Source organism: Apium graveolens, unplaced genomic scaffold (genome assembly GCF_009905375.1).
Source record: "Apium graveolens cultivar Ventura unplaced genomic scaffold, ASM990537v1 ctg8900, whole genome shotgun sequence".
NCBI lineage: Eukaryota > Viridiplantae > Streptophyta > Magnoliopsida > Apiales > Apiaceae > Apium > Apium graveolens.
In genome coordinates, this window is record NW_027421560.1 from 8,396 (window position 1) to 34,776 (window position 26,381).

Below are 26,381 nucleotides of genomic sequence, written 5' to 3' on the forward strand. Positions count from 1 at the left end.
TGTTTCAAGCATTTAATGCTATCTGCATAGATCTACTCCAAGGACCAAAATTATCAGGATCTACTAACTTTTTAGCAATCAGGATCAATCCAGGATGAACATTATTATGTAGAAAAAGTGGATTACTATTGTTATCTGTTAGGTCACACACACTGTAGAGGGGGTGAATACAGTGTAAAATACAATCAAATCGAACTTTTAATATTTCAAGTAACAGAAAACAAATTTTATTGAAACAATAAACTCTGTTACAGTATGGAACTGTTACCTCTCAGTGATGAACAAATATCACGAGATCTGCTAAGGTTACAATGAATAATCTTCTCGAATATATAACACTTATAGTGTAAACCCTATGTCTGTATTTATATACTACACAGTTACAAGATAATCGCTAATTGATATGGAATATAATTCTGCTTCCTAAAATATATCAATCGGATATCTTTTCTTCCAAGTATTCTATTCTTCATAGAATTCCTTCTTCATGCATATCTCTTCTTATGTTTATCTTGATCTTCTTTCCTTTAATCAGCTACTGTCCTTATCTGAACGTCCTTCAGCACTTAAGTTCTGATATCCATCTTCTGATGATTATCTCCTGATAATATAAGTACTGATATCCTTAAGTCCTGACTTCCAGTATAAGTACTGATTCCCAGTTAAGTACTGATTTGTCCTGTTAAGTAAGATCTGAAAAAACTAAACATAAATCATATTAGCCATGACATTATCAAATATATCTAACAATCTCCCCCAACTTGTAAATTAGCAAAATATACAAGTTTAACAGATATTTGATGATGTCAAAAATATTAAGTATAAATGCATGAGAATTAGACTAGATAACTACAACTTACAGTCCTTAAAGCTTTACCAATCTTTAATTTCTGATAACAACTTCAGTCTGTACAAATATCAGAATTTAAGCAGTTGTAGATCTTTGACTTGGCTTCATCTTCTGATCTCTCTGATGTCAGGAGTTGTTCTGAGATAGTTCTTCAACAAACATCTCTCAGCATATCTAAGTTCATCAATCATTTTCCTTTTAGCATCTTTAAGCTCTGCATTATCTTCACCAATTTGAAAGATTACAGCCCTGAGATCATTAATCTTTGCTTTTCTTATATCCTGATCCAGTCTGATCAGATAAGCTTTATCAGACTCAAGATTGAATTCCACAGCCCTGTACCCTAGAAAGGTAGTTATAATTTGAGCAGAATTGGGCTTCATTTTAACTATATCACCCTTGTGATCTCTGTACTTTGGAACATATGTGCTGTCAGACTTAACAGAATAAAGCCTTTTCTGTCTCTGAATCTGATCCTTCAAATAGTTTGCAGCAGTTCCTGTCAATCTGTCATCCACTTGAAGTAAGAATAGTACATGCTCCAATTCTTCAAAATACTTCAATGGAATGGCATTTTGCCTTATATGATAAACCCTACCATCTGTCATGAAGTACAACGAGATGTATTCTTTCAGGTAGGTATGGTAAACCATTTGTACAGAATCTAGTTGATTCAATCTCTCAGGAGTTGCTCCAATACCTGGTTCACTCAAGGAAGTTGGATCATTGGTAGTGTTCTGTATTCTTCTTTCATTAGCACTTCCCAATCCAGTTTTATCTCTTGCTTCCTTTCCAATAACTACTCTAGCTTCAAAACCACTTGCAGCAGTCTTCAAAGGTTGAGTCTATTTTTCTTTAGTGAATCCGGGTAGGAGTGTCTTTGGTCTATCTTCTGATATCAAGTTGACTTGAGCTATGTCAGAGGTTACTTGCTTCTTTTGAATATCAGAACTTACAGTTTCTTGACTCTGAACAACTTGAGCCATGTCAGAGGTTGTTTTAAGAACTTTTCTTGAAGTCAGAGCAAGATCATCCTTTTCATCAGTTATTTCTTCATTCTCAGGAGGCACATAAACCTTGATAGGTTCACCAACCTTTTCTTTACCCTTGGATCTTGGATCTATCTGCAATTGTGATTTAGCCAATGTTGCTTCAGTACGTGTCCTTTCTTTGATCACAATGCCTTTGAGTTTTGGAAGTGGCTTTTTACCAGAAGCTTCAGATTTAGATGTGACTTTCTCTGATTTAAGTCTGGCTTCTTCTTCCATTAAACTCTCCAAGTCCATTCCTGGATTTTCCTGAAGAAATAACTATCTTGACATTTCTTCATCAAGATCTAAAAGTTCATCAGAACTTATCCTTTTACCAGTAGCAGAACTTATTCTTTTCCCAGTATCAGAACTTGTCCTGTGACTTGTGATTTCAGCTTTTCTTGATGTGAAACCTCTACCTTGACTATGACCTCTACCCATTCCAGAGCTTCCTTGATCATCCTTTTCATTATCCTTCCCTTTCAGTGTCTTGTCAGTCTTGCATTTGGACTTAATTACTGTCTCCCCCTTTTTGGCATCAGCAGGAAGTAGAAGAGAGACAAGCAATTCCACTGAGGCTTGGATTTCAGTAAGTTGAGATTGCTGAGAAGCTTGATTTGTCAGAATATCATTAATCTGAGCTTGTTGTTTCTCTTGAGTCTTCTCATATAGCAATCCTGTCAAAGGTAGGTTGGAAGAACTTTTTCTTATCAATCTTTTGAACTTGTTCCTGTTTGATGAATTCTTCCTGAATCTTGTGTAGCTCAGCATGAGTAGTTGAATGAAGACCTTGTAGATGTTTAGTACTCAATACAGTGACTCTAAGCTGGGTTTTGAAATCATCAAAATTAAACAGTTCATCAGCTTTAGTCAAGTGCTCAGCAAGATGCTTTTCATTTGGAACACAGGAAACTGAGTTCCATTCCTTAGTCCACTCCTGTCCTGCAGGAGTTTCACTCCAAGGCACTGGTGCTTCTCTGGTAACAAACTTCTTAACAAGTTCAGACTTAAGAATAGTTTGTTGAGGAGCATGTCCTGAAGGACCTGCTGCATCAGCATCTGCATTTGGAGATAGCAGTTTAAATGTAACAAGCACCGTGAATAACCAAAATGATCAAACTGCTCAAAATAAACCAGTACATGAGCATAATGATCAAAATAATTCCTAGTGCTTCTTTTACTTTTCCTTTTCCATTGTCAAATTTTTGTTAATCCCTTCTCCAATTTTCGCCTTCGCTACTGCAAGTGCTTCTTTCAATTGGCTACTAGTTATCACATTGGCACCATTTTTTCAAGAAAATGGTGCAGATTTAACCACTACCCCACCAACTGTTGTCTTGTACCCTGATTTTCTCACTGGCAGAGTTTTGGCAAGCTTCATAGGTCCAATATAAGTGTTATGGAGTTCAGCTGTGTTAACATTGAAATTCCAGGGAGCTCTTTCCACATTCCTTTCCTGTATACTTGTAACATGAGGCTCCATCACATGTACTGTCTTTGGTGAAGCTTCAGCAATTACCTCCATTTCAGATGTCCTTGAATTTGCGCTAGACTCCCCTATTTCAGCAGACTTTTGACAAGTTCTTTTATTATGTCCTAGTTTTCGACAAGAGCCACACCTGGCCATTGCAAGTGAATTATTATTAGTACGACAATATAATATGCTTAATAATATTCAACATGAAATTTACCTCACAGTGAGTTGGTTCTTTCTTTTTAGAATGTTGGCACCATCCTTATATTTTATAACTGCTTCTTCACCTTGCGATAACTTTCTCTTTTTCTGAGGCCTCCCCGTTTGTTTGAGAATTTTTGGGGGTCTGATAATGTGTGTTGGGATATACTGCGATTTTTCCCATAATTCATGATTATTCATAGGATATATGATCCCTGAATACGCTTTCTTGTAATTTTTCATTGAATAGCAGTGAGCCACATAATCCTCCACATTATATCCATGTTTATTTCATAAGAGGAGGGTTATGAAATATCTGAGTTACAGTGTTTTTTGGAGATTGTGTCATGATTTATAATATGAGTTGCATAAGTGTCGATTGTAAGCCACGTTTCTGTATTGTAAGCCACGTTTCTGTGGTGTTCAACTGCTCATATATTAGAGGCAAGTCTATCCATTTTTTTAATCTAAGAGTTTATGTGTACAGACCCGGATACTTTAAGGGCAAATGTACAATTAAGCCGAAATTTTATTTGTCAATTATTTCCCTTTATGAAACTTTATTTGTCTTTTAGTCCTTAAATGTTTAACTAGTCATATTTCTTTTATCAGGAGGATAAAAAATATCGACGTGATGATTGGAATGTAGCTGAACACCGATTTTCAGGAGAGGTTGAACTAGGCACAGACGTAAGCATTTAAACTCAATGATTCAATGTTTCTTAGAACTACTTTTTTAACTAGTTTTTTTGAACTCAATCACTCAAGGTAGAATCATTGGCTTTCCTTATTTGTGCACAGGTTGCTGAATCTTTTTGTGAAATCCTCAAACGTGAGTTGAATACTGAGCATAAGTGTTACATTATTTCTCCACTTGTAAGTCAAAACGATTCTACACACCATCAGCTTGTTTTTACCCTTTGTTATAGTTGTTTTGATGTTGATTTTAGTTGGTTATCTTGTAGTGTTGGGGTGTTAATGTGCGCAGTGCAGGCCTCGATTTTCACTTTAAGCACTTCATTCACTGTGCAGGCAATGAAAAGGTAAATCTTATTGGTTTTATCTGACTGTAAAGAGAACTTATAGCATAGTTTAGTTGATGCAAACTCACATTATGCAGACTCACATTGGGGTAATCGATGAGAATCACTTCTTCTCGATTCACGTTATATTTGAGGAGCACAAAATCTACATCATGGATTCTTTGTATCCTCTCCATTCCACACACCGATTGCATGTTTATCTGTTGGTACATGAATTTGTTCTCTTACTTTTGTCTATTAGTTTCCTGTTTTTTTTACCAGAAAAAGGCTTTTTTTGTTAACTGTCGCAGTTCCAACATTTTGTTCTCTTAGTTTTGTTATTTGTTTCCTGTTTTGGTAATTGCTGCAGTTGCAACATTTGCAATATCGTCACGAGATTAATAAGTCCATTTGGGAAATTTGTTTCGTGACGAATAATCTGAAGCAAGAGAATGGTTCTGATTGTGGAGTTTTCATGCTTAAGAGTATGGAGTCTTGGTTGAAAGGAATTAGATTAACTTTCTCAAAGGCAAGGACATTTTAGTTATTTGCATGTATATAGTTTAATCTTCATTACTTAGATTTACTTTGATTGTTATTACCTCAGGAGCATGCGAACAATGCAAGGCACATCCTTATAAGGAACATTTTAGTTATTTGCATGTGTATAGTTTAATCTTCATTACTTAGATTTACTTTGATTGTTATTACCTCAGGAGCATGCGAACAATGCAAGGCACATCCTTATAAGGGAGACTCTGGATAAAAAGCTGTTGCCTGAGGAGAACTGAGGTGTTCCCCATCAACGAAGAAGAATTCAGCCATTGAAGACATTCAATTGGCTTTGTTTTCTCTTATCTTTTATTTATCTCTTCTTATGAACATGTGTTGGTTATCTTGGGATTGTTTTGATACTTTGATTATGAACTAACTTTTATGAGTTAGGATTTTTATGGAACCCTAGTATGGGATTGTTGGTGTTTAGACAAGAAGTATTATATGCAGTTTACGGTTTATTCATTCAAGTGATTTTCATGTTAATACTTGCTATTGTCTGATCAACTTTAGTAGGTTATTGAGTTGATTTTATTTTAAAGGATCTAGTTACTAATTTACTGTATGTGTGTTGTTTTTCTCCACTGTCTCGATTATGACCTGGTGGAATTGCAATGTGGCAATGTGAATAACTTGCATGTGCCTTACAAATATGGGGGTGTTCCATAAACTGTGGGTGTCAGTAGCATAAACTGTTGGTGTGGAAAATATTGGGGTGTGAGTACCATAAAACGGGGGTGTGGATAATATTGGGGTGTACTTAATATTGGGGTGCTGGGTCAAATAATGGGGGTGGTAATAATATTGGGGTGTGAGTAGTAGGGGTGTTATCGAGAAACCGGGGGTGTAATAAATATATGGGTGTTAAAAATGAAAGTTGTGGTGCTTACAATATAGGGGTGTTTAGCTACAAAGTTGGGGTGTTCTTTATATAGGGGTGTTTCGCGATAAACTGGGGGTGTAAAGTATATAGGGGTGTTATATAAAAAAGTGGGGGTGTTAACCAGGGGTGTACAGAATATTGGGGTGTTAAGAAAAAAGCTGGGGTGCTATAAATATTTGGGTGTTTGGCTATAAAGTTGGGGTGTACTTAATATAGGGGTGTTTATCGAGAAACCTTGGGTGTAATAAATATATATGGGTGTTAAAAACGAAAGTTGGGGTGCTTAAAATATAGGGGTGTTTAGCTAAAAAGTTGGGGTGTATTTTATATAGGGGTGTTTCGCGATAAACTGGGGGTGTAAAGTATATAGGGGTGTGTATCGAGAAATTGGGGGTGTAACCAATATATGGGTGTTGGAAAATAAAGTTGGGGTGTACTTTATATAGGGGTGTTTCACGATAAAATGGGGGTGTTAAGTATTAATTTTGTACACCCCCGGTTAACACCCCCAGTTTCTTTATAAAACACCCCTATATACATTACACCCCCAGGTTTTTGAAGCACACCCCTATATAAAGTACCCCCCAACTTTCTGGCTGAACACCCCAATATTTAAAGCACCCCAGCTTTTTTTAGCACCCCTATATCTGTACACCCCCAGTTTATCGCTAAACACCCCTATATTCCCTACACCCGCAGTTTATCCAATAACACCCCTATATACAGTACACCCGCAGTTTTTTGAAGAACACCCCTATATAACCGAATTGATTATCTTCATGCATAATATTTTAATTTATATTTAAAATATTATTGATGGTATAAAATATATTTTATAAATATTTATAGTCGTACAACATTTAATAAGTTTCATTTCTTTTCCGATGTTCCCGCCCCGTTCTATTTCGATTACTTAAAATCTTGAAATTTACTTGAGAAATATATGATTTTTATGTTAGTAGTCCTAAAAATATTAACAAAATTAAATATGTACACACATATATACATATAATTATTAAAAGAATAATGTTATCTAATTTATTTTGACAAAATAAAATAAAATAATTATATAAAAAAACTAAAATAAGAGACAAGTTGGGCTGGGAAAGGAGTCAAGATATGACAATTCAATAAAAGAATTTGGGCTTAAAATGATTTAATCTAGAAGAGATAAATGGAGAACTGGGCCAACTATGTTAAAGGCCCAGAATTGTTAAATTAAATCAAAGCAAGTCCCCCCCGATTTCCTCAAGAAAGGACCCGCTTAGGAGAACAGGTAATTACAGTGAGGAGAGAAGAACAGGTATTTACACAGTGAGGAGAAATTGAGAAAAAGATGGCTGAAGCTTCAAGCAAGAAAGATAGCAGGCAAGAAGTTCGTTACTCTGATTCTCTGTTAGCTCTGTTTGCATTCTCTGATTGCATTGCTGATTATTAGAACACGAAAAGTAAAATGAAAATTGAGAACTAGTAATTGTAATTGTAGTGGAACAATTGTATAGCTCTATTCATGTTATCGAAGTTGAAAAATATATCATGGATGATCACCTGATAGAAGATGATCAGATTATATTTAGAGAGTGATATTTAACAAAGTACATACCACTTTATTGATAGGATAGTACTCATAAAATCAGGTACCAGGAACGCTGCAAAGTAGTCTTCACATTCTCGTAAAATTGCAGTCACTCACTTGGATGATAGTCTTGATGTGAGGCCTGTCTCTGTTTCTGTAAAGTTCGAGAAGCCAGTCGACTTTAATCACAATATATCCATGTTACGTTATAGTATTTTCAACTTATAAAGTAATGCTTTCTGCGCTATCTGATTTCGGTTATTACCAGAATTATTACTGATCAAATGATCTTTTTGGGGGTTATGAGCTTTGTGTCTCAACTTATAAAGTAATGTTCTATACAGAGATATGAAGAAACATCAGGCAGTGCTGAAATCCAATTGCAGCCCTCAAGGACTAGTCAAAGTAATGGAAATGATACAAGAAAATGTAAAGTTGATGCAAGCAGTAGAGGAGATGGGATTTGGATGCCTTCAACATCTTCAGGCCGTTAAAATGGAATTTAAACTTATTAAACCACTTTTAGATAACTTTGATGTCAACTCATGCTCCGTATTTGGGGCTGATATCAAGGCCGGAGATATTGGTAGGGTTTTAGGAATCCCGGCAGAGGGGATTCCAATTCCTGTATCTATCTCGGATGAGGAAGAAGAAAGACTCAAGGCTAAATTTGGTGGGAAAAAACTCATGGATTTAATATCAGATTTAGAGAATTTTAAACAAGCTGATCTCGACTTTAAGGAAACCTTTTTGCTTATTGCATTAGGTAATTTCTTTTGCCCATCAACCAAAATCATTCCCAGTGGAAAGTTGTATAAAGCCCTCTCTGTTGTACAATCTGCCAAATAATACAATTGGGGAAAATATATCCTTGAATGTCTCCTCGATTCCATCAAGGATTACCAAATAAGGACGAAGGGCAGAGATAGACGGAATGCAGGGGTTGGAGGCTGCGTTTACTTTTTGAAGGTATGTATATTGTAACTTTCAAGGACCTGTATTCTATGCTGTGCTACTTCTTGATTAATATTTGGTTTCTTCTCAAATTTTCTTTCTCCAGCAAAAATATCCAGAATGCATTGATAAAGGTAAACCAATCATGTCAGCATGGACCAAAAAGAAGTTGAACCAAGCATGGAAACAGTGCAAGAAAAAGTTGACATCAGGGTTTGTGTCTGGACAACCATCAGAGTTCGTGTCTGGACAACAACGCTGCTCCACATGTAATTCTGTAATCTATGAAGAAAGATTGGCAAGGCTGGAGCATGCCGTTTTCTCTAAGAAGCAATGCCATGATGAATGAAAACATCTTTGATATAGATGGACATGGAGAGGAAGACAAGGCAGATGAGATGGATGGACATGGAGAGGAAGACAAGTTAGATGAAAATTTACCCTTAATGGAAGTGCTTTCCACTTTAAAATCTAAGCGTAAGAGGACTAAGAAGTCACCACAGCCAAAACCATCTCCCTCCCTGAAAAGAAAAAATAAATTTGGTACAACATATGCTAGGCGTAAGAAGACCTCCACCATCTCCTCCTCAACAGGAGCTCCTCCAACAATTATTTCAGATGTCATTTCCGAGAAGACCTCTCCTTGTCAGATCACGGGCCCGGATAGAGCCATTGTTACTAGAAGAAAACTTCTAGTACTTGACATAAATGGAGTTCTTGCTTGTGTTTTACACGGAATGCCACATAATGGATTTCAAAACTACATACCAATATATATTCCATCTGATTCTGAAACTCAAACGGAAGCTTGCATGAAATCAGGTGACTCATAAATGTTATGAATTTTTTTTTCAAATTTCTTTTGCATGAAATCAGGTGACTCATAAATTTTAATTGGATTACTTTTTGTTTTTCTTAGTTATCAAGAGGCCACAATGTGAAGAGTTTTTGAAGTTTTGCTTGGAGAGGTTTGATGTAGGCATATGGTCAGCAAAGATGGAGTATGTGCTTTTCTTTCTCATGTTGAAATAAATTTCTATTCAACTCGTTGCATGTGAAATATATACATGTCTATCTTCCTTGTCGATATTTTTGTTTTTAGTAATTTGTGTCTTAATGATTTTAAGCTTTTCTACGAGGCTTGAATTGAAATTTATTTGTGTAATGCAGGAAAACCGTGACACCGTCTATAAACGCCATTATAAGCTTTTCTACTATGATAGAATTGAAATTTATTTGGGTAGGTCAATTACAATTTTTTGCTCTAATTTCTTCTAGGATGCTTTTTACTGTGGCGTGTAACCAAGTTGCATGGTTATTTGTGATAATTGTTTATAGGATCAATCCAACTGTACTCGTTCAAAAGAAGGTGAATTGTGCAAGGAAACTAGAAAGCTCCGTGAAATAGGATATGATGATGTAGCCAACATACTCTTGGTTGACGATTCAAAGCATAAAGCCAAATTAAATCTAGTAAGTTGTCTTCATGTTCACTTTTTTGTTCTTTCCCTACATGCGTAGCAAATTAGTTTCTTATAGTCTGATGTAATTTCATCCTACAGCCGAATACAGCAATATTTCCCACGTCATACAACTACAAAAACTTGAATGATGATTAACTGGGTAAGTTTGCTTCTTTTTAATTATTTATTTTTTGAAATTATAATGTTGCATGATGGTAATATGGTGTGTATGATCCTCAGGACCTAACGGCAATCTTCGATTATATCTTAAAGGATTGGCAGCAGCTACTACTACATCTGTTTCTGATTATGTCAGGGATCATCCATTTTGTCCGTCACAAAGAAAGTAATTTTGAGGATTAAACCTGTTCCTAAAACATATTTGAGTAATTAAGTGTAAAGATGGATATAAAATGGTGAACAACAGTTGTAAGATCGTGTTTTTCTTGTAGTGTTAGGAAGCAGCTAAACTGTTTTTATTTAGAAAGCACTTATTATGTACTGATTAGAAAATCTTATTATGTTCTTGATGATTTTTCCTCCTTGTATAAACACGAAGCTATGCACTCCGTTCCTTGTATAAAATTTTGTACGATTTTTGTCAAAAAATTTATAGTAAAATATGCACCAAACCCGACCCGAAAGTAATTCGGGTTTAAAAATGGAATATTTATAAATATACTAACTTTTTACAAATTATTTACAAAAATACTGTCAAGTTGAAATTTTTTTAAAAATACATTTTTTTCAAATTATTTACAAAAATACGACTACTATAGAACGGGGTCGTTCTTAGCATTTCAAATAATAAATAAATGTAGACCACTGTCGTTCTACGTCTTTCGAATATTTTATTTTCCCCACTTGGCAAAAATGACATCAAAAATTAAATGCCGAAAAATCATGTTTTGGGGATATTCAGGCCGGGCTCAATTACAAAGGAGGCCATGTGCTTAAAGATGGCAATTGGGTCGGTCGAAACCGGTTTAGTAAAAACCAAACCCGAACCCGATTTTTTACCGAACCCGAACCCGAACCCATCGGGTTTCCACAGACTCTATTAAGAGATTATCACATGATTACACAAAGAGAGATTAATTTCTCAATGGCTTTTCGGATAACATTCATCACTAGAAACCAAACTAGCATCGCAAATTTTGGGATTTACATAGAAAAACAAAGAAAAGATCAGCTTATATTTTTCTGCAATAACAGGTTACAAACAAAAGAGGAATGGTGCAAGAGAAAATCTAGGTTTGTTTGATAAATGTGCATAATCGACATGTTCCCTTTTTCTCTTGTGGCCAAGCACGATTTTTATAGTGCTCCGGAGATTCCTAACGTTCTGATTGACAGGTGTTAAATCTGCAGAACCTTCACTATATTTGATTTGTTTCCTTTTCATCACGGGACCATCCACAGTTTTTATGTTTCTCCGGAGCTTCATATGCCTTCTCGTCTGATCCCGGGTAACTATCTTTCTCGCCTTAGCTCGGGTAACTTTCTTCTGTACATGCTCCAGAGGCTCAATTGGCATGGTCTTTTTCTCACCAATCACCCTACGACGTTTCTTGCCCAACGTGTTCCCTGGGACAGAAACAATAAAATGTTAGTGTTTGACATCTGTAAAATCTAAAAGAATAATGGACAATAGAATTTTCTTTAATAAAGAAATACAAGCTTCTAACCCGCTTTTAACTCATCTCTCTTCGACTCAATTTCAATCTCTGCTTCAATGATAGGCTTAATCCTCTCCCTCAATGCACATGCAGTGAGTGGGTCAAACCAATTCTTTCCAAACTGAAAAACAGAAGTAAAGCACATGTTATAAACTTGTGTTTATATGAGAGGAAGAGAGCGAGGGAGGGGGGGAGAGAAGAGGGGAGGAATTGATACCATTTTTAAATTGTCATTTGTAAATCGTGTGGGAGCTTTTTGGAGGAATAGTTCCATCATGTGAATCACAAACAAACCACAATCATGCTTGTTTGGTTGTTGAGGAACCTGATATATATAACATGTTTGTAGGCATGTATGAAATAAGCAAGATAACACAAAATCTAAGGCGCAAAACAAAGATATTTTACCTCAACAGGTTTTGTGACAATCTGTGGAAAATCTAAAGTTGATTTTTCTTCCCACTTCCGTCTCAAAATCCTACATTGATTAAATATTATAAATAAGACTTGTTTTGTAAGACATTATAAAGCATATGTTAGTTGATGAAGGATCTCACTTTTCTTACCATGTAATTATTTCAAAAATTCGAGTACTTTGGTGATATTGTAATGAATCTAAATGAAGTATCAAAATTTCACCCGCGCCTTCTTCCTTGTCCATGAAACAGACTATAGCTAAGCTAAAGTGTCCACTGTAAAATAGAAAAACAAAAACAAGTATAACAGAAAAACAAACGAACCGACTATAATATTTTTCCGATTTTGGCATTGCACTTGATCTTAAGTTGCATAAGGATTTTAAAATTTTAGCTTTAGAATCTTACCTAAAGCACATGGGAAAGAGGATGTATGAGTATTCATCAAATTCTCCCTTCCATACCTTCAATTTTTTTTCCCAATCTGCGAAGAGGGCTTTCCAAATTCACCTTCATATTTTTTGTAGGTAAACGTGCTGAGCAGAAGACAAGCATTGGAAGGCATTGTGCGCTTCAAATAACTATCCAAAACGAAACCAAAAATTAGTAAAGATATAACAACAATCTCAAAATATCTGATTCAAGAAAAGAAAAAAATCATTTTGAACATAAACTCATGAATTTACTTCACGTAATAATATATCACAAGCTCGTCAAGGTTTTTCCGAGGTTTAAGACAATCCAATAAACTTAAGTCTCTCATCCTCTCATCTTCCTTCAACTTCAGCTCCCTACATTAACACAGGAAGAGGGTTACAAAACTAGTCATCAAAAACTAGAAAACTTTCTCTTTTTTTGAAGAGCAGAATACCTCTGTCTTTCCTCCTCATTTCCCCCATCCCCATTATTGTCAGAAGGTAGGGGTGAGCGTCTGGGATTTAAGGGGGCAGAGAGACCCCTGCATTAACACAGGAAGAGGGTTACAAAACTAGTCATCAAAAACTAGAAAACTTTCTCTTTTTTTGAAGAGCAGAATACCTCTGTCTTTCCTCCTCATTTCCCCCGTCCCCATTATTGTCAGAAGGTAGGGGTGAGCGTCTGGGATTTGAAGGGGCAGAGAGATCCCTGCATTAACACAGGAAGAGGGTTACAAAACTAGTCATCAAAAACTAGAAAACTTTCTCTTTTTTTGAAGAGCAGAATACCTTTGTCTTTCCTCCTCATTTCCCCCGTCCCCATTATTGTCAGAAGGTGGGGGTGAGCGTCTGGGAGTTGAAGGGGCAGAGAGAGGCCTTTTGAAAGTCCTCCTACAGTAGATTTTGGTAATCTTTCTATCAAAAAGTTTCTTGGGAATATGTTTGCCTTTCCACCAGTCATATTCCTTCTGGTAATGCTTTATTAAGTTCTGGTCGGAGCCACCGCTATTTTTCTTGAATTTTATTTCATGTGGCTTCCATTTGAGACTCTCAAGATCATAGTATTCAAGAAACGGAAATTGTTTATATGCAAGGTGTGGTTGATGGTGAACCACAAAATTATTGCATATAATCGGACCAATACGAGTGCTCCACCGTTCTTGTGGATGGATGGAATGTTCGTAAGGAGTCCAGTTAACATCCTGCACATGATAGCAAATCAAGTTGGAAAGATTTTACATAATCTGAAAAAAGGTAATTATGTTTACAAACTTACTTCATGTGCAAGGTTAAGAAAGATATTATCCAGCTGGTTCCTAAAGCCCACAAAATCTGCTCGATGATTGTGTGTCATCTTCCCCACCTGATCAATAATCGGGGGCAAGAAAGGAACAGTTAACTCGCTTACATTCAAAGTGATAGGCAGCTTCAAATAGTTGGAAAGCTCCTCCCGGAGCTTCGGGATCCGTAGTAGAAAAAAGCCCTGTCAAATATGAAGTTTTGTCAAATTCGTAGTCAACAGAGATAATAGTTCAACTGATACGTTTCCAAATTACAAAAGATATAAAATTCAAAACTTACCAAAATTATCCAACTATTTCCTTCGACGGTCTTCTTTTTACTTTCTGGACTTTTCCACTCAGCAATCCCATGATACAGAAAGGCCAGCAGTGCCGCGCCCCATGCGTATGTGTCCACCCGATTCACGTTTTCAATAAATCGGAGGTAAGTAGTGGAAACTCTCCCCCCGTTAGCCGAGGGCACAATGAAGCATCGTACAATCAACAAAAGGACAGCAATTTTCCTTACTTCATTATCCTTACCCTCTATGACTACTTTTTTCATCTCTGCAGTACTATGGAATTTCTGATTACGAAGCCCAAAAACCCGATGAAAACCATGTGCGTCCCTGTTTCCATGATCAATAACCGGTTCACCATCAATGGGCAAACCGGTGAGAAACAGGACATCCTCCAATGAAATACAAAGTACTTGGTCATTAATGCGAAACACATTTTCTTCTGGGTTATAGAATTCCAGAAAATAAGACACGAGGGAAGGCATTATATCTGCTGCTGGAAATTTCAGAAGATCTAGGAGACATCTAGAATCTTCTGAATTATCTAAATAGTTTCGGAAACTATCATCAAGCTCATTGTAAAGGTTTATAGAGAAGCTGTAATATCCGGGATATATCGTGTAATTATTTTTGCTAATAAATAATTATTATATGTGTTCAGTATCTATTCTGTAAATTATTTGTTAAGTGTTAAATGTGTTTAGATGTTTAAAAATAATATTAATTGAGTATTTTAATTTTTATATGTCCAAAATAAAATATAAATAATTGTCATATCTTCCTAATTATTTTTATGATGATTTTTGATTTTATAGAAATTATATGGATTTTATAAAATCTTTTTCCGGGTATTTAAAAACTATTTTATACAAACGGGAACCAACCGACGTCATCCGTTGTTACGTTTTTATAACCCGAAACTCTTCCGAGAACTCCTTCCTAACCTAATTGCAATATTCCGAGCATTTTCCAGGTTTCGACTTTTTCGATCCGGCGTACGGTTTGTTCTGCGCGGGTCTCGGTGCAACATTTTTGATACGTTATTTGTTTCAGTAAATCAATAAAACTCGTATTTTCAATAAACGGGATCTTTTTATTAAACTATCACAATTATCATCTCGTAATACGTGTAACCAGGCGCTGAGACCAAGACCGCAGTACAAATTATACTGATTTGGATAATTATCCCGAAAACCGATACCGTTTGGATCAGTTTTTATAAATAAACGTACCATTTCATATCCAGAATGATCCAACGGGATACTAATTTTCCGTAATTATAAATAGCCTTTAACGTATATTATTCCGTATCAAAAATCATTTACAGTCAGTAATTATATAAATTTCCAGAGAAAATTCATATATTCATAAACCTTTCTGAAAATCAAACCAACAATCGGAGGTGTTACCGGAGTCCGTTTGGAAAGCTCGAGTACTCAAAACGAAGGTCTTGAGGTGTACTATCAGATTCTGTGAACCATATACCTGCAGAAATCAAGGTTTATTTTCTGGAAATTTGTTTATTTTTGAATTATTTTTATTAAAAATATGAATTTTTGTTCGGATGATTGTTTGAATGATTTGATGATTGCATGTTGTAGAGCTTGTTTTCCTGATGATTTTCATATGTCATATGTCTGATTTGGAGTTCAATAACATGTTCAAAATTGAGTTTAATCTTCGAATTTTAAAATTAGGGTTTATAACCCGTATGAATGTTTTCAATTGAAATTTGGGGCTTTTTGATTTAGGGGTTATTAGTTGTTGATTTATATTTGGTTGTGTTCCTTGTCAAATTTGCAATTGATTGGTATATAGCTCGTTAACGGAGGATGTCTGAATCGAAGGGAGTTGTGTTTTGAAGTTTTCGTAGGTTCGCCGGAAACCGGCGATGTTCTTGGCCATTTTCCGGCCAGGACAGGGATGATTGATGTGATTTGATTGCATGGTTGTGTTCCTTGTGAAGTGTAAATATGATCTGGAGGTGATGGTGTTGTGAGGATGTCGGAGACGAGTTCTCCGGCGAACCCCGACTGTTTTCCGGCGAGGGCTGGCAAAATTACAGTTTAGTACCTTATCTTTTGGGGACGATGAAGTTTGGTACCTGAAGTTTCTAGAATTTGCAAGAATAGGATTCCTGTTTTAAAAATATTCAAAAATCATATTTTCTATTTATTGTTATTATAAAAATTCGTTTTTAATTTCTGAAAATTCCAAAAATTATTATTTTAATTCCAAAATTTATTTTTAAATCAAAAATAAATCTGAATTAATTAGTTAATTAATTTCAGTTAATATTTAATTGATTAATTTTTCAATTAATTCGAAAATTAATTGATTAATTGATTTAATTAATTATTAATTGATTTTAATTAATTATTTAATTAGATTTAATTATTTAAAAATGATTTAAAAATTCTGAAAAATAGTTTCGAGCTTTAAAATATTATTTTAAATTGTTTTCAAGGCTCGATAATTATTATAAAATTGTTTTGAAGCCAGAATTGGCCAACCGAACCCTGTTTATTACTCCGAAATTGATCCAACGACCCGTTTTAATTCCGAAAAATATTTTAAAAATCATTTTAAATATCCGAAAGCCTGTTTATGACCCGAGACTTCTTTATAAATGATATACCATTGATTATTTGACGTGTTATGTGCTATATGTGACTTGTTGGTTAACTATCGGTCTATATATTCGATGTTTACTTGTTTATAGTATAACTTTCAATCCGTTAATCGGATTTGGGTGAAACGAAGGGTAGATAGAAGTATATGTCGAATAGAATCGTATAAGTTGAATATTGATAGATGCTTATGATATGTGAGCAGAAGAGGCAAGGCGTAGGAAAGGGAAACAGATACTCGAGGAGTAGACGGTTGTGATTGAAAGTTAGAGAAGTATAGCAAGCTAATACCAGGCAAGTGTTCAGAACTTTCTCAAGATATATTGTAGTGGATTGATAGTCCTGTTCTATATTGCAAGTGCTTTGAAGCACTGAACCCTAAACCCTGATTCCATTTATTGATCTTGAGCCGTAAACCTTATTCGTTCTAAACTATTGATTGTTGTACAACCAGATACGAACCATAAACATACGATACTACTTCACAAATACATACAAACTAAATACCAAACACTGAATCGAATTACTTATATACTCAAACCATTGTACCTTATGATTTGAAAAACCAATTCCTGGTAACCCTGAAACATTGATTCCTTTGTTATCCAATTCTTTCATTACCTAACATCCAAGCTTTGAAAATGCCATATTGATCCTTATGAAGATTGAAACCATTTCATTATTGAACGTCCAATGTTGTTAATGATTCTGTTTATTGCTTTACATTGTTTATTCTGCTATTATGTTAGAATTGGATTGTTTTTATAAAATTGTGGACCAGATTCGTGGTCAGACCAGATTAATGGTCAAGTTAGGCCAATGTGTACCTTGGATCCAGTAGTTAGAGCAGTGTTGTGTGCTTTTCTCGGGGTTAGTGTGTGACTGATCAGCAGCCTAACCTTGATTTTTTTTTAAAATGAAAATATAATATCCAATTCTAAATCATAATTCATTGTTCACTTGGTATCATAACCCTTTTCACTTGATGATCATTATTCTCAGTTTTGTCATTGTGACTTGCTGAGCTAGTTAGCTCATTTGTGCGATGTTGTTTATGTTCTTTTTCAGTTAAGAAGGAACCAGTTGGTAACGAGGATCCCCAGTTTAGCGCGAGAGCTAGGGGTTCAGGTTGATCGAGTTAAGCGAGTAGGCATCTTTTGGAATAATTTAAGTTTGTAAAAGATTGTAATAATGTTTAATACTCAGTTCTGAGTTTGGATAGATGGGATTTGAATGGTTTGTAATATAAGTTTGTGTTTGGCTTGTGTGCATACTTTAACCTGTTGCGGTCCGTGGTAGTTGGTAAGTAGGGTCACTGCATATTATTATTATCTTTATTATTGTTAAACAGGATATAAATAAGGTGTGTGTGTGTGGACCCCAAACTTCTAACCCTAGTTTGGAGGGCGCCACAGAATCTCAAAAGGTGTTTTAAAATCCAAGACAATTGTTGGTAGTCTGTTAATGAGGTAAGTGGCAGCTAAAATACAATCCCCCAATATTTGATAGGTAGACTAGATCGGAATCTAAGTGCCCTAGCAATAGACAAAAGCTACTTATGTCGTCTCTCAACTCTACCATTCTGAACAGGTGTACTAACACAAGAGTCTTGGTGAACAATAACATGTTCAAGCGAGAAAGATTGAAACTCATGATTAAAGAATTTTGTACCATGATCACTTCTAATTTGTTTAATGGTAGTGTGGAACTGATTAGAAACATATAAACAAAAAAAATTGATGAAACACATGTTGCTTAGTAGGTAACAAGAAAGTCCATAAAGCTTTAGAGTGATCATCAACAATTGTCAAAAAATATCTACAACCAGAACATGTTTCATTTGCATAGGGGCCCCATAAATCTATATGGATAAGATCTAAAATATGTGTAGCATGAGAAGTACTCAAAGGAAAAGACAGTTTTATATGTTTGGAAATAGGACAAATGGGACACAATTTATTACAATCGGTCACAATCTGACTAGCAATCTCAAGAATTTATTAAGTACAGGAGAAGAAAATACTTCCTCTGTCCCATTCAATTCTCTACATCACTTTTTGGCACACTTTTCAATGTTCATTTAAATTATAACTCCATTATATTTTTAAAAAAATATGTATAAAAGTTTTATGTTTAAACTTTTATTCAAAAAAAATTAAAAAAACATTACGAAACTATATTTTATAGAGGTCTCGAAATGCGTGCAAATAGTACACGTAGAGAAATCAACGGGATGGAGGTAGTATCCTAATATCAAATGCCAAAGAGCACTATTTTGATTCTTAGAATAAGCAACATTGCTAAAAACTGAAGTAGAAACTGAAGACATCTCTGCAGAAGTGATAGAAGACAAATTCAGATGATACAAGCCAGAAAGTAAACTAACAAGTGCAATTGTATCCTTCTGGTTCCAGACCTGAAAAATAGAGTGATCAAGAAAGAAAGTCATTGTACCTCCTGTATCAGAAGTCCATTTTGAAATAGATAAAAGGTTGTAATGAGAAGAAGGAACATATAACACTTCATGAAGAGTCATATTTTGATGAACAGAAAAGAACCAACATGGTTAACCAATATATGAGAACCATTTGGTAAAGTAACATGTACTGGATTTTATAAACATTTAACATCATGTAACAAAGAGAGTGAACAAGCCATGCGATCAGAAGCTTCTGTGTCTATCAACCATGTAGAAAAGTTGGTAGTAGTGTGCACAAGATTAGTAAAATCCATATATGCAACATGTTATTCAGGGCTAGGTAAATGTTTATTTTTTCCAACAAATTGACTAACCATCTAACTCAAGTCAATAATCTGTTGTTGTATCTGAGTAAGTTGAAGTGGAGATTGTGCAACATGAGAATCTGAGTTCATAACTGATGCTGCTTGATTAGCCCTGGGTAAATTTCTGAATTGAAGCATTATTTGGTTGCTGAGATTGTTGCTGCAATGGAAAATCAGGTTTATTTTTCTTCTTCCAATTAGGTGGATAACCTATGAGCTTATAACAATTCTCCTTAGTGTGGCCATTAAAATTATAATAACTATATTTCACATTTGGCTTCACACATCTTGTAGAGCTGTTTAAATAACCATTTCTTTTAGAAAATCTCTTGAAACCAGTATTAGCACCTGATGTCTCTGAACTAGCTGCAATATAATTCATGAAAGGACTAGCCACACTAGTTAAATGAAAACTTTATCTGGTTTTCTCATCTTGTTTAACAAAAGCATATGCTTGAGAAATAGTAGGCAATGGATTCATCATAAGGATTTGAGCTCTAATATTTGCATTGCTGTCATGAAGTCCTAACAGAATCTGCAACAACTTCCTTTTCTGGTCTCTCTCAATTTGCACTTTATGTGCTCCACAATTACAAGTAATAGTTGGCTCCAAAACAGCATATTCATCCCACAATCCTTTCATTTTATGAGAATACACCTCTACTGACTTAGTGCCTTACTCAAGACTATGAATATCCTTCATGACTTGATACATCCTATGCCCACTAGTACCAGAAAATCTCTCTGCTAACTCCAACCACACTTCTCTAGCAGTAGTAACATAATTCAAACCATTACTAATTTCATCAACTACTGTATTCAAGTTCCAAGTTATGACAATGTCATTAACTCGCTCTCATTGCACTAATAGTGGAGAATCATCCTCTGGCTTCCCAAAGCTCCCATTAACAAAAATATACTTGTTTCAAGCATTTAATGCTATCTGCATAGATCTACTCCAAGGACCAAAATTATCAGGATCTACTAACTTTTTAGCAATCAGGATCAATCCAGGATGAACATTATTATGTAGAAAAAGTGGATTACTATTGTTATCTGTTAGGTCACACACACTGTAGAGGGGGTGAATACAGTGTAAAATACAATCAAATCGAACTTTTAATATTTCAAGTAACAGAAAACAAATTTTATTGAAACAATAAACTCTGTTACAGTATGGAACTGTTACCTCTCAGTGATGAACAAATATCACGAGATCTGCTAAGGTTACAATGAATAATCTTCTCGAATATATAACACTTATAGTGTAAACCCTATGTCTGTATTTATATACTACACAGTTACAAGATAATCGCTAATTGATATGGAATATAATTCTGCTTCCTAAAATATATCAATCGGATATCTTTTCTTCCAAGTATTCTATTCTTCATAGAATTCCTTCTTCATGCATATCTCTTCTTATGTTTATCTTGATCTTCTTTCCTTTAATCAGCTACTGTCCTTATCTGAACGTCCTTCAGCACTTAAGTTCTGATATCCATCTTCTGATGATTATCTCCTGATAATATAAGTACTGATATCCTTAAGTCCTGACTTCCAGTATAAGTACTGATTCCCAGTTAAGTACTGATTTGTCCTGTTAAGTAAGATCTGAAAAAACTAAACATAAATCATATTAGCCATGACATTATCAAATATATCTAACAATCTCCCCCAACTTGTAAATTAGCAAAATATACAAGTTTAACAGATATTTGATGATGTCAAAAATATTAAGTATAAATGCATGAGAATTAGACTAGATAACTACAACTTACAGTCCTTAAAGCTTTACCAATCTTTAATTTCTGATAACAACTTCAGTCTGTACAAATATCAGAATTTAAGCAGTTGTAGATCTTTGACTTGGCTTCATCTTCTGATCTCTCTGATGTCAGGAGTTGTTCTGAGATAGTTCTTCAACAAACATCTCTCAGCATATCTAAGTTCATCAATCATTTTCCTTTTAGCATCTTTAAGCTCTGCATTATCTTCACCAATTTGAAAGATTACAGCCCTGAGATCATTAATCTTTGCTTTTCTTATATCCTGATCCAGTCTGATCAGATAAGCTTTATCAGACTCAAGATTGAATTCCACAGCCCTGTACCCTAGAAAGGTAGTTATAATTTGAGCAGAATTGGGCTTCATTTTAACTATATCACCCTTGTGATCTCTGTACTTTGGAACATATGTGCTGTCAGACTTAACAGAATAAAGCCTTTTCTGTCTCTGAATCTGATCCTTCAAATAGTTTGCAGCAGTTCCTGTCAATCTGTCATCCACTTGAAGTAAGAATAGTACATGCTCCAATTCTTCAAAATACTTCAATGGAATGGCATTTTGCCTTATATGATAAACCCTACCATCTGTCATGAAGTACAACGAGATGTATTCTTTCAGGTAGGTATGGTAAACCATTTGTACAGAATCTAGTTGATTCAATCTCTCAGGAGTTGCTCCAATACCTGGTTCACTCAAGGAAGTTGGATCATTGGTAGTGTTCTGTATTCTTCTTTCATTAGCACTTCCCAATCCAGTTTTATCTCTTGCTTCCTTTCCAATAACTACTCTAGCTTCAAAACCACTTGCAGCAGTCTTCAAAGGTTGAGTCTATTTTTCTTTAGTGAATCCGGGTAGGAGTGTCTTTGGTCTATCTTCTGATATCAAGTTGACTTGAGCTATGTCAGAGGTTACTTGCTTCTTTTGAATATCAGAACTTACAGTTTCTTGACTCTGAACAACTTGAGCCATGTCAGAGGTTGTTTTAAGAACTTTTCTTGAAGTCAGAGCAAGATCATCCTTTTCATCAGTTATTTCTTCATTCTCAGGAGGCACATAAACCTTGATAGGTTCACCAACCTTTTCTTTACCCTTGGATCTTGGATCTATCTGCAATTGTGATTTAGCCAATGTTGCTTCAGTACGTGTCCTTTCTTTGATCACAATGCCTTTGAGTTTTGGAAGTGGCTTTTTACCAGAAGCTTCAGATTTAGATGTGACTTTCTCTGATTTAAGTCTGGCTTCTTCTTCCATTAAACTCTCCAAGTCCATTCCTGGATTTTCCTGAAGAAATAACTATCTTGACATTTCTTCATCAAGATCTAAAAGTTCATCAGAACTTATCCTTTTACCAGTAGCAGAACTTATTCTTTTCCCAGTATCAGAACTTGTCCTGTGACTTGTGATTTCAGCTTTTCTTGATGTGAAACCTCTACCTTGACTATGACCTCTACCCATTCCAGAGCTTCCTTGATCATCCTTTTCATTATCCTTCCCTTTCAGTGTCTTGTCAGTCTTGCATTTGGACTTAATTACTGTCTCCCCCTTTTTGGCATCAGCAGGAAGTAGAAGAGAGACAAGCAATTCCACTGAGGCTTGGATTTCAGTAAGTTGAGATTGCTGAGAAGCTTGATTTGTCAGAATATCATTAATCTGAGCTTGTTGTTTCTCTTGAGTCTTCTCAATATAAGCAATCCTGTCAAAGGTAGGTTGGAAGAACTTTTTCTTATTAATCTTTTGAACTTGTTCCTGTTTGATGAATTCTTCCTGAATCTTGTGTAGCTCAGCATGAGTAGTTGAATGAAGACCTTGTAGATGTTTAGTACTCAATGCAGTGACTCTAAGCTGGGTTTTGAAATCATCAAAATTAAACAGTTCATCAGCTTTAGTCAAGTGCTCAGCAAGATGCTTTTCATTTGGAACACAGGAAACTGAGTTCCATTCCTTAGTCCACTCCTGTCCTGCAGGAGTTTCACTCCAAGGCACTGGTGCTTCTCTGGTAACAAACTTCTTAACAAGTTCAGACTTAAGAATAGTTTGTTGAGGAGCATGTCCTGAAGGACCTGCTGCATCAGCATCTGCATTTGGAGATAGCAGTTTAAATGTAACAAGCACCGTGAATAACCAAAATGATCAAACTGCTCAAAATAAACCAGTACATGAGCATAATGATCAAAATAATTCCTAGTGCTTCTTTTACTTTTCCTTTTCCATTGTCAAATTTTTGTTAATCCCTTCTCCAATTTTCGCCTTCGCTACTGCAAGTGCTTCTTTCAATTGGCTACTAGTTATCACATTGGCACCATTTTTTCAAGAAAATGGTGCAGATTTAACCACTACCCCACCAACTGTTGTCTTGTACCCTGATTTTCTCACTGGCAGAGTTTTGGCAAGCTTCATAGGTCCAATATAAGTGTTATGGAGTTCAGCTGTGTTAACATTGAAATTCCAGGGAGCTCTTTCCACATTCCTTTCCTGTATACTTGTAACATGAGGCTCCATCACATGTACTGTCTTTGGTGAAGCTTCAGCAATTACCTCCATTTCAGATGTCCTTGAATTTGCGCTAGACTCCCCTATTTCAGCAGACTTTTGACAAGTTCTTTTATTATGTCCTAGTTTTCGACAAGAGCCACACCTGGCCATTGCAAGTGAATTATTATTAGTACGACAATATAATATGCTTAATAATATTCAACATGAAATTTACCTCACAGTGAGTTGGTTCTTTCTTTTTAGAATGTTGGCACCATCCTTATATTTTATAACTGCTTCTTCACCTTGCGATAACTTTCTCTTTTTCTGAGGCCTCCCCGTTTGTTTGAGAATTTTTGGGGGTCTGATAATGTGTGTTGGGATATACTGCGATTTTTCCCATAATTCATGATTATTCATAGGATATATGATCCCTGAATACGCTTTCTTGTAATTTTTCATTGAATAGCAGTGAGCCACATAATCCTCCACATTATATCCATGTTTATTTCATAAGAGGAGGGTTATGAAATATCTGAGTTACAGTGTTTTTTGGAGATTGTGTCATGATTTATAATATGAGTTGCATAAGTGTCGATTGTAAGCCACGTTTCTGTATTGTAAGCCACGTTTCTGTGGTGTTCAACTGCTCATATATTAGAGGCAAGTCTATCCATTTTTTTAATCTAAGAGTTTATGTGTACAGACCCGGATACTTTAAGGGCAAATGTACAATTAAGCCGAAATTTTATTTGTCAATTATTTCCCTTTATGAAACTTTATTTGTCTTTTAGTCCTTAAATGTTTAACTAGTCATATTTCTTTTATCAGGAGGATAAAAAATATCGACGTGATGATTGGAATGTAGCTGAACACCGATTTTCAGGAGAGGTTGAACTAGGCACAGACGTAAGCATTTAAACTCAATGATTCAATGTTTCTTAGAACTACTTTTTTAACTAGTTTTTTTGAACTCAATCACTCAAGGTAGAATCATTGGCTTTCCTTATTTGTGCACAGGTTGCTGAATCTTTTTGTGAAATCCTCAAACGTGAGTTGAATACTGAGCATAAGTGTTACATTATTTCTCCACTTGTAAGTCAAAACGATTCTACACACCATCAGCTTGTTTTTACCCTTTGTTATAGTTGTTTTGATGTTGATTTTAGTTGGTTATCTTGTAGTGTTGGGGTGTTAATGTGCGCAGTGCAGGCCTCGATTTTCACTTTAAGCACTTCATTCACTGTGCAGGCAATGAAAAGGTAAATCTTATTGGTTTTATCTGACTGTAAAGAGAACTTATAGCATAGTTTAGTTGATGCAAACTCACATTATGCAGACTCACATTGGGGTAATCGATGAGAATCACTTCTTCTCGATTCACGTTATATTTGAGGAGCACAAAATCTACATCATGGATTCTTTGTATCCTCTCCATTCCACACACCGATTGCATGTTTATCTGTTGGTACATGAATTTGTTCTCTTACTTTTGTCTATTAGTTTCCTGTTTTTTTTACCAGAAAAAGGCTTTTTTTGTTAACTGTCGCAGTTCCAACATTTTGTTCTCTTAGTTTTGTTATTTGTTTCCTGTTTTGGTAATTGCTGCAGTTGCAACATTTGCAATATCGTCACGAGATTAATAAGTCCATTTGGGAAATTTGTTTCGTGACGAATAATCTGAAGCAAGAGAATGGTTCTGATTGTGGAGTTTTCATGCTTAAGAGTATGGAGTCTTGGTTGAAAGGAATTAGATTAACTTTCTCAAAGGCAAGGACATTTTAGTTATTTGCATGTATATAGTTTAATCTTCATTACTTAGATTTACTTTGATTGTTATTACCTCAGGAGCATGCGAACAATGCAAGGCACATCCTTATAAGGAACATTTTAGTTATTTGCATGTGTATAGTTTAATCTTCATTACTTAGATTTACTTTGATTGTTATTACCTCAGGAGCATGCGAACAATGCAAGGCACATCCTTATAAGGGAGACTCTGGATAAAAAGCTGTTGCCTGAGGAGAACTGAGGTGTTCCCCATCACGAAGAAGAATTCAGCCATTGAGACATTCAATTGGCTTTGTTTTCTCTTATCTTTTATTTATCTCTTCTTATGAACATGTGTTGGTTATCTTGGGATTGTTTTGATACTTTGATTATGAACTAACTTTATGAGTTAGGATTTTTATGGAACCCTAGTATGGGATTGTTGGTGTTTAGACAAGAAGTATTATAGCAGTTTACGGTTTATTCATTCAAGTGATTTTCATGTTAATACTTGCTATTGTCTGATCACTTTAGTAGGTTATTGAGTTGATTTTATTTTAAAGGATCTAGTTACTAATTTACTGTATGTGTGTTGTTTTTCTCCACTGTCTCGATTATGACCTGGTGGAATTGCAATGTGGGCAATGTGAATAACTTGCATGTGCCTTACAAATATGGGGGTGTTCCATAAACTGTGGGTGTCAGTAGCATAAACTGTGGTGTGGAAAATATTGGGGTGTGAGTACCATAAAACGGGGGTGTGGATAATATTGGGGTGTACTTAATATTGGGGTGCTGGGTCAAATATGGGGGTGGTAATAATATTGGGGGTGTGAGT

At 35.3% G+C, this 26,381-nt stretch overlaps 2 long non-coding RNA genes across 2 annotated transcripts; both read left to right on the forward strand.

Annotated features, from left to right (window-relative positions):
* Nucleotides 1-3,404: 3,404 nt before the first annotated feature.
* Nucleotides 3,405-5,589, forward strand: LOC141705485 (uncharacterized). The gene is made up of 5 exons (XR_012568376.1): nt 3,405-4,246; nt 4,358-4,432; nt 4,522-4,599; nt 4,677-4,805; nt 4,949-5,589. It is a non-coding gene; the product is annotated as an uncharacterized LOC141705485 (long non-coding RNA).
* Nucleotides 5,590-23,840: 18,251 nt separating this feature from the next.
* LOC141705486 (uncharacterized) lies at nt 23,841-25,810 on the forward strand. Its single transcript, XR_012568377.1, has 5 exons — nt 23,841-24,682; nt 24,794-24,868; nt 24,958-25,035; nt 25,113-25,241; nt 25,385-25,810. It is a non-coding gene; the product is annotated as an uncharacterized LOC141705486 (long non-coding RNA).
* Nucleotides 25,811-26,381: the final 571 nt, after the last annotated feature.